The 10,000-nt window shown below is 25.7% G+C and overlaps 1 protein-coding gene across 19 annotated transcripts in view; it reads right to left on the bottom strand.

The window, feature by feature from the left end:
* Positions 1–10,000, bottom strand: part of baz2ba (bromodomain adjacent to zinc finger domain, 2Ba) — a 256,146-nt gene that overhangs the window by 29,231 nt on the left and 216,915 nt on the right. The window lies entirely within an intron of this gene.

Here is a 10,000-nt window from a genome sequence, read left to right as displayed (position 1 = left end):
AGTTTATTTTTGTTGTTTTTTTTTGTTTTGAATCCCATTAAAATTCTTAGGGATCCAAAAGGGCCCCACCCATAAAAGTGTCAAAAATAAGTCATAAATTATTTAATTTTTTGGAAACTTTCTTTAATAGCAAAACACAAAATATGCAATATTTCCCCCCGCAAAAAAAGTTCAAAGTGGAATATTTGATGTGAAGTAATGAAGCCTTAAATAAAAACATTGATTTTAATTAATTAATAATTTTTGAGTAAAGACAGTTTTTTGTTTTGTTTTTTTTTTGTTAGTTTTTTTTGTTTTTGTTTTTTGAATGCCATTCAAAATCCAAAAGGGCCCCACTCATAAAAGTGTCAAAAATAAGTCATAAATTATTTCTTTTTTTTAAAAACTTTTTTTAATGGCAAAAACACAAAGCAAAAATAGTTTAATTTTGTTGTTTTTTTTTGTTTTGAATCCCATTAAAATTCTTAGGGATCCAAACGGGCCCCACCCATAAAAGTGTCAAAAATAAGTCATAAATTATTTTTTTTTTTGGAAACTTTCTTTAATGGCAAAAACACAAAATATGCAATATTTCCCCCCGCAAAAAAAGTTCAAAGTGGAATATTTGATGTGAAGTAATGGAGCCTTAAATAAAAACATTGATTTTAATTAATTAATAATTTTTGAGTAAAGACAGTTTTTTTTTTGTTAGTTTTTTTTGTTTTTGTTTTTTGAATGCCATTCAAAATCCAAAAGGGCCCCACTCATAAAAGTGTCAAAAATAAGTCATAAGTTATTTCTTTTTTTTTAAAAAATTTTTTAATGGCAAAAACACAAAGCAAAAATAGTTTATTTTTGTTGTTTTTTGTTTTGAATCCCATTAAAATTCTTAGGGATCCAAAAGGGCCCCACCCATAAAAGTGTCAAAAATAAGTCATAAATTATTTATTTTTTTGGAAACTTTCTTTAATAGCAAAACACAAAATATGCAATATTTCCCCCCGCAAAAAAAGTTCAAAGTGGAATATTTGATGTGAAGTAATGGAGCCTTAAATAAAAACATTGATTTTAATTAATTAATAATTTTTGAGTAAAGACAGTTTTTTTTTTTTTTTTTTTTTTGTTAGTTTTTTTTGTTTTTGTTTTTTGAATGCCATTCAAAATCCAAAAGGGCCCCACTCATAAAAGTGTCAAAAATAAGTCATAAATTATTTCTTTTTTTAAAAAACTTTTTTTAATGGCAAAAACACAAAGCAAAGATAGTTTATTTTTGTTGTTTTTTTTTGTTTTGAATCCCATTAAAATTCTTAGGGATCCAAACGGGCCCCACCCATAAAAGTGTCAAAAATAAGTCATAAATTATTTATTTTTTTGGAAACTTTCTTTAATGGCAAAAACACAAAATATGCAATATTTCCCCCCGCAAAAAAAGTTCAAAGTGGAATATTTGATGTGAAGTAATGGAGCCTTAAATAAAAACATTGATTTTAATTAATTAATAATTTTTGAGTAAAGACAGTTTTTTTTTTGTTAGTTTTTTTTGTTTTTGTTTTTTGAATGCCATTCAAAATCCAAAAGGGCCCCACTCATAAAAGTGTCAAAAATAAGTCATAAATTATTTCTTTTTTTAAAAAACTTTTTTTAATGGCAAAAACACAAAGCAAAAATAGTTTATTTTTGTTGTTTTTTGTTTTGAATCCCATTAAAATTCTTAGGGATCCAAAAGGGCCCCACCCATAAAAGTGTCAAAAATAAGTCATAAATTATTTATTTTTTTGGAAACTTTCTTTAATAGCAAAACACAAAATATGCAATATTTCCCCCCGCAAAAAAAGTTCAAAGTGGAATATTTGATGTGAAGTAATGGAGCCTTAAATAAAAACATTGATTTTAATTAATTAATAATTTTTGAGTAAAGACAGTTTTTTTTGGTGTTTTTTTGTTAGTTTTTTTTGTTTTTGTTTTTTGAATGCCATTCAAAATCCAAAAGGGCCCCACTCATAAAAGTGTCAAAAATAAGTCATATTTTTATTTATTTACTTTTTTTATTTACTTTTTTTAATGGGAAAAACACAAAATATGCAATATCCCCACCAAAAAAAGTTCAAAGTGGAATATTTGATGTGAAGTAATGGAGCCTTAAATAAAAACATTGATTTTAATTAATTAATAATTTTTGAGTAAAGACAGTTTTTTGTTTTGTTTTTTTTTTGTTAGTTTTTTTTGTTTTTGTTTTTTGAATGCCATTCAAAATCCAAAAGGGCCCCACTCATAAAAGTGTCAAAAATAAGTCATAAATTATTTCTTTTTTTTTAAAAACTTTTTTTAATGGCAAAAACACAAAGCAAAGATAGTTTATTTTTGTTGGTTTTTTTTGTTTTGAATCCCATTAAAATTCTTAGGGATCCAAACGGGCCCCACCCATAAAAGTGTCAAAAATAAGTCATAAATTATTTATTTTTTAGGAAACTTTCTTTAATAGCAAAACACAAAATATGCAATATTTCCCCCCGCAAAAAAAAGTTCAAAGTGGAATATTTGATGTGAAGTAATGGAGCCTTAAATAAAAACATTGATTTTAATTAATTATACATTTTTGAGTAAAGACAGTTTTTTTTTGTGTTTTTTTGGTCGTTTTTTTTTGTTAGTTTTTTTTGTTTTGTTTTGTTTTTGTTTTTTGAATGCCATTCAAAATCCAAAAGGGCCCCACTCATAAAAGTGTCAAAAATAAGTCATAAATTATTTCTTTTTTTTTAAAACTTTTTTTAATGGCAAAAACACAAAGCAAAGATAGTTTATTTTTGTTGTTTTTTTTTGTTTTGAATCCCATTAAAATTCTTAGGGATCCAAACGGGCCCCACCCATAAAAGTGTCAAAAATAAGTCATAAATTATTTATTTTTTTGGAAACTTTCTTTAATAGCAAAACACAAAATATGCAATATTTCCCCCCGCAAAAAAAGTTCAAAGTGGAATATTTGATGTGAAGTAATGGAGCCTTAAATAATCATCATTAATTTTTGAGCATAGACATTTCTTTGTTGTTTTTTTTGTTTGTTTTTTGTTTTGAAATCCATTAAAATCCTTAAGGATCCAAAAGAGCCCCACTCATAAGTGTCAAAAATAAGTCATACATTATTTATTTTTCTTTTTTTTTTACTTTTTTTAATGGCAAAAACACAAAATATGCAATATTTCCCCCTGCAAAAAAAGTTCAAAGTGGAATATTTGATGTGAAGTAATGGAGCCTTAAATAAAAACATTGATTTTAATTCATTATTAATTTTTGAGCAAAGACAGTTTTTTTTTTTGTTTTGTTTTGTTTTGTTTTGTTTTGTTTTTTTGTTTTTGTTTTTTGAATGCCATTCAAATTCTTAGGGATCCAAAAGTGCCCAACTCATAAAAGTGTCAAAAATAAGTCAAATGATTTCTTTTTTTTTAAAACTTTTTTTAATGGCAAAAACACAAAGCAAAGATAGTTTATTTTTGTAGTTTTTTTGTTAGTTTTTTGTTTTGAATCTAATTAAAATATTTAGGGTTCCAAAAGGGCCCCACCCATAAAAGTGTCAAAAATAAGTCATAAATTATTTATTTTTATTTAGTTTTTTTATTTACTTTTTTTAATGGCAAAAACACAAAATATGCAATATCCCCACCAAAAAAAGTTCAAAGTGGAATATTTGATGTGAAGTAATGGAGCCTTAAATAAAAACATTGATTTTAATTCTTTATTAATTTTTCAGCAAAGACAGTTTTTTGTTGTTTTATTTTGTTTTGTTTTGAATCCCATTAAAAAATTATTAGGGATCCAAAAGGGCCCCACTCATAAAAGTGTCAAAAATAAGTCATAAATTATTTCTTTTTTCTAAAACTTTTTTTAATGGCAAAAACACTAAATATGCAATAAAATAAAAACATTGATTTTAATTCATCATTAATTTTTGAGCATAGACAGTTTTTTGTAGTGTTTTTTTTTGTTTGTTTTTTTGTTTTGAATCCCATTAAAAAAATATTAGGGATCCAAAAGGGCCCCACTCATAAGAGTGTCAAAAATAAGTCATACATTATTTTTTTAACTTTTTTTTTAAACTTTTTTTTAAAAACTTTTTTTAATGGCAAAAACACAAAATATGCAATATTTCCCCCCGCAAAAAAAGTTCAAAGTGGAATATTTGATGTGAAGTAATGGAGCCTTAAATAAAAACATTGATTTTAATTAAATAATAATTTTTGAGTAAAGACAGTTTTTTGTTTTGTTTTTTTTTTGTTAGTTTTTTTTGTTTTTTGTTTTTTGAATGCCATTCAAAATCCAAAAGGGCCTCACTCATAAAAGTGTCAAAAATAAGTCATAAGTTGTTTCTTTTTTTTAAAAACTTTTTTTAATGGCAAAAACACAAAGCAAAGATAGTTTATTTTTGTTGTTTTTTTTTGTTTTGAATCCCATTAAAATTCTTAGGGATCCAAAAGGGCCCCACCCATAAAAGTGTCAAAAATAAGTCATAAATTATTTAATTTTTTGGAAACTTTCTTTAATAGCAAAACACAAAATATGCAATATTTCCCCCCGCAAAAAAAGTTCAAAGTGGAATATTTGATGTGAAGTAATGAAGCCTTAAATAAAAACATTGATTTTAATTAATTAATAATTTTTGAGTAAAGACAGTTTTTTGTTTTGTTTTTTTTTTGTTAGTTTTTTTTGTTTTTGTTTTTTGAATGCCATTCAAAATCCAAAAGGGCCCCACTCATAAAAGTGTCAAAAATAAGTCATAAATTATTTCTTTTTTTTAAAAACTTTTTTTAATGGCAAAAACACAAAGCAAAAATAGTTTAATTTTGTTGGTTTTTTTTGTTTTGAATCCCATTAAAATTCTTAGGGATCCAAACGGGCCCCACCCATAAAAGTGTCAAAAATAAGTCATAAATTATTTTTTTTTTTGGAAACTTTCTTTAATGGCAAAAACACAAAATATGCAATATTTCCCCCCGCAAAAAAAGTTCAAAGTGGAATATTTGATGTGAAGTAATGGAGCCTTAAATAAAAACATTGATTTTAATTAATTAATAATTTTTGAGTAAAGACAGTTTTTTTTTTGTTAGTTTTTTTTGTTTTTGTTTTTTGAATGCCATTCAAAATCCAAAAGGGCCCCACTCATAAAAGTGTCAAAAATAAGTCATAAGTTATTTCTTTTTTTTTTAAAAATTTTTTAATGGCAAAAACACAAAGCAAAAATAGTTTATTTTTGTTGTTTTTTGTTTTGAATCCCATTAAAATTCTTAGGGATCCAAAAGGGCCCCACCCATAAAAGTGTCAAAAATAAGTCATAAATTATTTATTTTTTTGGAAACTTTCTTTAATAGCAAAACACAAAATATGCAATATTTCCCCCCGCAAAAAAAGTTCAAAGTGGAATATTTGATGTGAAGTAATGGAGCCTTAAATAAAAACATTGATTTTAATTAATTAATAATTTTTGAGTAAAGACAGTTTTTTTTTTTTTTTTTTTTTTGTTAGTTTTTTTTGTTTTTGTTTTTTGAATGCCATTCAAAATCCAAAAGGGCCCCACTCATAAAAGTGTCAAAAATAAGTCATAAATTATTTCTTTTTTTAAAAAACTTTTTTTAATGGCAAAAACACAAAGCAAAGATAGTTTATTTTTGTTGTTTTTTTTTGTTTTGAATCCCATTAAAATTCTTAGGGATCCAAACGGGCCCCACCCATAAAAGTGTCAAAAATAAGTCATAAATTATTTATTTTTTTGGAAACTTTCTTTAATGGCAAAAACACAAAATATGCAATATTTCCCCCCGCAAAAAAAGTTCAAAGTGGAATATTTGATGTGAAGTAATGGAGCCTTAAATAAAAACATTGATTTTAATTAATTAATAATTTTTGAGTAAAGACAGTTTTTTTTTTGTTAGTTTTTTTTGTTTTTGTTTTTTGAATGCCATTCAAAATCCAAAAGGGCCCCACTCATAAAAGTGTCAAAAATAAGTCATAAATTATTTCTTTTTTTAAAAAACTTTTTTTAATGGCAAAAACACAAAGCAAAAATAGTTTATTTTTGTTGTTTTTTGTTTTGAATCCCATTAAAATTCTTAGGGATCCAAAAGGGCCCCACCCATAAAAGTGTCAAAAATAAGTCATAAATTATTTATTTTTTTGGAAACTTTCTTTAATAGCAAAACACAAAATATGCAATATTTCCCCCCGCAAAAAAAGTTCAAAGTGGAATATTTGATGTGAAGTAATGGAGCCTTAAATAAAAACATTGATTTTAATTAATTAATAATTTTTGAGTAAAGACAGTTTTTTTTGGTGTTTTTTTGTTAGTTTTTTTTGTTTTTGTTTTTTGAATGCCATTCAAAATCCAAAAGGGCCCCACTCATAAAAGTGTCAAAAATAAGTCATATTTTTATTTATTTACTTTTTTTATTTACTTTTTTTAATGGGAAAAACACAAAATATGCAATATCCCCACCAAAAAAAGTTCAAAGTGGAATATTTGATGTGAAGTAATGGAGCCTTAAATAAAAACATTGATTTTAATTAATTAATAATTTTTGAGTAAAGACAGTTTTTTGTTTTGTTTTTTTTTTGTTAGTTTTTTTTGTTTTTGTTTTTTGAATGCCATTCAAAATCCAAAAGGGCCCCACTCATAAAAGTGTCAAAAATAAGTCATAAATTATTTCTTTTTTTTTAAAAACTTTTTTTAATGGCAAAAACACAAAGCAAAGATAGTTTATTTTTGTTGGTTTTTTTTGTTTTGAATCCCATTAAAATTCTTAGGGATCCAAACGGGCCCCACCCATAAAAGTGTCAAAAATAAGTCATAAATTATTTATTTTTTAGGAAACTTTCTTTAATAGCAAAACACAAAATATGCAATATTTCCCCCCGCAAAAAAAAGTTCAAAGTGGAATATTTGATGTGAAGTAATGGAGCCTTAAATAAAAACATTGATTTTAATTAATTATACATTTTTGAGTAAAGACAGTTTTTTTTTGTGTTTTTTTGGTCGTTTTTTTTTGTTAGTTTTTTTTGTTTTGTTTTGTTTTTGTTTTTTGAATGCCATTCAAAATCCAAAAGGGCCCCACTCATAAAAGTGTCAAAAATAAGTCATAAATTATTTCTTTTTTTTTTAAACTTTTTTTAATGGCAAAAACACAAAGCAAAGATAGTTTATTTTTGTTGTTTTTTTTTGTTTTGAATCCCATTAAAATTCTTAGGGATCCAAACGGGCCCCACCCATAAAAGTGTCAAAAATAAGTCATAAATTATTTATTTTTTTGGAAACTTTCTTTAATAGCAAAACACAAAATATGCAATATTTCCCCCCGCAAAAAAAGTTCAAAGTGGAATATTTGATGTGAAGTAATGGAGCCTTAAATAATCATCATTAATTTTTGAGCATAGACATTTCTTTGTTGTTTTTTTTGTTTGTTTTTTGTTTTGAAATCCATTAAAATCCTTAAGGATCCAAAAGAGCCCCACTCATAAGTGTCAAAAATAAGTCATACATTATTTATTTTTCTTTTTTTTTTACTTTTTTTAATGGCAAAAACACAAAATATGCAATATTTCCCCCTGCAAAAAAAGTTCAAAGTGGAATATTTGATGTGAAGTAATGGAGCCTTAAATAAAAACATTGATTTTAATTCATTATTAATTTTTGAGCAAAGACAGTTTTTTTTTTTTTTTTGTTTTGTTTTGTTTTGTTTTGTTTTTTTGTTTTTGTTTTTTGAATGCCATTCAAATTCTTAGGGATCCAAAAGTGCCCAACTCATAAAAGTGTCAAAAATAAGTCAAATGATTTCTTTTTTTTTAAAACTTTTTTTAATGGCAAAAACACAAAGCAAAGATAGTTTATTTTTGTAGTTTTTTTGTTAGTTTTTTGTTTTGAATCTAATTAAAATATTTAGGGTTCCAAAAGGGCCCCACCCATAAAAGTGTCAAAAATAAGTCATAAATTATTTATTTTTATTTAGTTTTTTTATTTACTTTTTTTAATGGCAAAAACACAAAATATGCAATATCCCCACCAAAAAAAGTTCAAAGTGGAATATTTGATGTGAAGTAATGGAGCCTTAAATAAAAACATTGATTTTAATTCTTTATTAATTTTTCAGCAAAGACAGTTTTTTGTTGTTTTATTTTGTTTTGTTTTGAATCCCATTAAAAAATTATTAGGGATCCAAAAGGGCCCCACTCATAAAAGTGTCAAAAATAAGTCATAAATTATTTCTTTTTTCTAAAACTTTTTTTAATGGCAAAAACACTAAATATGCAATAAAATAAAAACATTGATTTTAATTCATCATTAATTTTTGAGCATAGACAGTTTTTTGTAGTGTTTTTTTTTGTTTGTTTTTTTGTTTTGAATCCCATTAAAAAAATATTAGGGATCCAAAAGGGCCCCACTCATAAGAGTGTCAAAAATAAGTCATACATTATTTTTTTAACTTTTTTTTTAAACTTTTTTTTAAAAACTTTTTTTAATGGCAAAAACACTAAATATGCAATATTTCCCCCCGCAAAAAAAGTTCAAAGTGGAATATTTGATGTGAAGTAAAATCAATGTTTTTATTTATCAATTATTATTTTTTGAGCAAATACATTTTTTGTTTGTTTTGAATCCCATTACAATTCTTAGGGGTCCAAAAGGGCCCCACTCATAAAAGTGTTAAAAATAAGTGATATTATTTCTTATTTTTTCACCTTCAACACTTAAATCATGGTCAACTTCAGATCTATCTAAATTTAAGTTGTTGTTTAATGTCCTTTTTGTCAAATTAAACTTTTAATTGCAAAAACACAAAATAATAAATAAAAAAATCTGAATAGATAAAACATTTTCAAAGTGTAATATTTGATGTGAATAATTGGAGCCTTAAATAGGTCAATAATAGTTTTGTTTGTTTGTTTGTTTAATGGCTTTTGTTGTCAAATAAAACTTTCTTTAATGGCAAAACACTAAATATGCAATATTCCCCCCCCCCCAAAAATGTTCAAAGTGGTATATTTGATGTGAAGTAATGGAGGCTTAAATAAAAACATTGATTTTAATTAATTATTATTTTTTGAGCAAAGACAGTTTTTGTTTTGTTTTCCGTTTTAAATCCCATAAAAATTATTGGGGATCCAAAAAAAAACCCACTCATAAAAGTGAATATAAGTCATACATTATTATTATTATTTAAAAAAAAAATCATGGTCAACTTCAGTTATGTCAATTTAAGTTGTTTTTTTAGATTGTTGTACTGTTTAATGTCTTTTTTGTCAAATGAAACTTTTAATTGCAAAAAACACAATATAATTAATACAAAAATCTGAATAGATAATAAAACATTTTGTAATATTTGATGTGAATAATTGGAGCCTAAGATAGGCCAATAGTTTGTTGTTTGTTTGTTTAATTTAAGAGTATTTTAACAGTGACACACATTTGAAATTACACTGCTACCTCAACTTAAGAGTATTTTCACAGTGACACACATTTGAAATTACACTGCTACCTCAACTTAAGAGTATTTTCACAGCAGCACACATTTGAAATTCCACTGCTACCTCAACTTAAGAGTATTTTCACAGCAGCACATTTGAAATTACACTGCTACCTCAACTTAAGAGTATTTTCACAGCAACACACAATTGAAATTACACTGCTACCTCAACTTAAGAGTATTTTCACAGCAACACACAATTGAAATTACACTGCTACCTCAACTTAAGAGTATTTTCACAGCAGCACACATTTGCAATTACACTGCTACCTCAACTTAAGAGTATTTTCACAGCAGCACACATTTGAAATTACACTGCTACCTCAACTTAAGAGTATTTTCACAGTGACACACATTTGAAATTACACTGCTACCTCAACTTAAGAGTATTTTCACAGCAACACACATTTGCAATTACACTGCTACCTCAACTTAAGAGTATTTTCACAGCAGCACATTTGAAATTACACTGCTACCTCAACTTAAGAGTATTTTCACAGCAACACACATTTGAAATTACA

Source organism: Entelurus aequoreus, linkage group LG02 (genome assembly GCF_033978785.1).
Source record: "Entelurus aequoreus isolate RoL-2023_Sb linkage group LG02, RoL_Eaeq_v1.1, whole genome shotgun sequence".
In the NCBI taxonomy this organism is placed as follows: domain Eukaryota; kingdom Metazoa; phylum Chordata; class Actinopteri; order Syngnathiformes; family Syngnathidae; genus Entelurus; species Entelurus aequoreus.
Note: the sequence above shows the minus strand (reverse complement) of the source record. Positions and strands in the feature narration are given on the sequence as shown.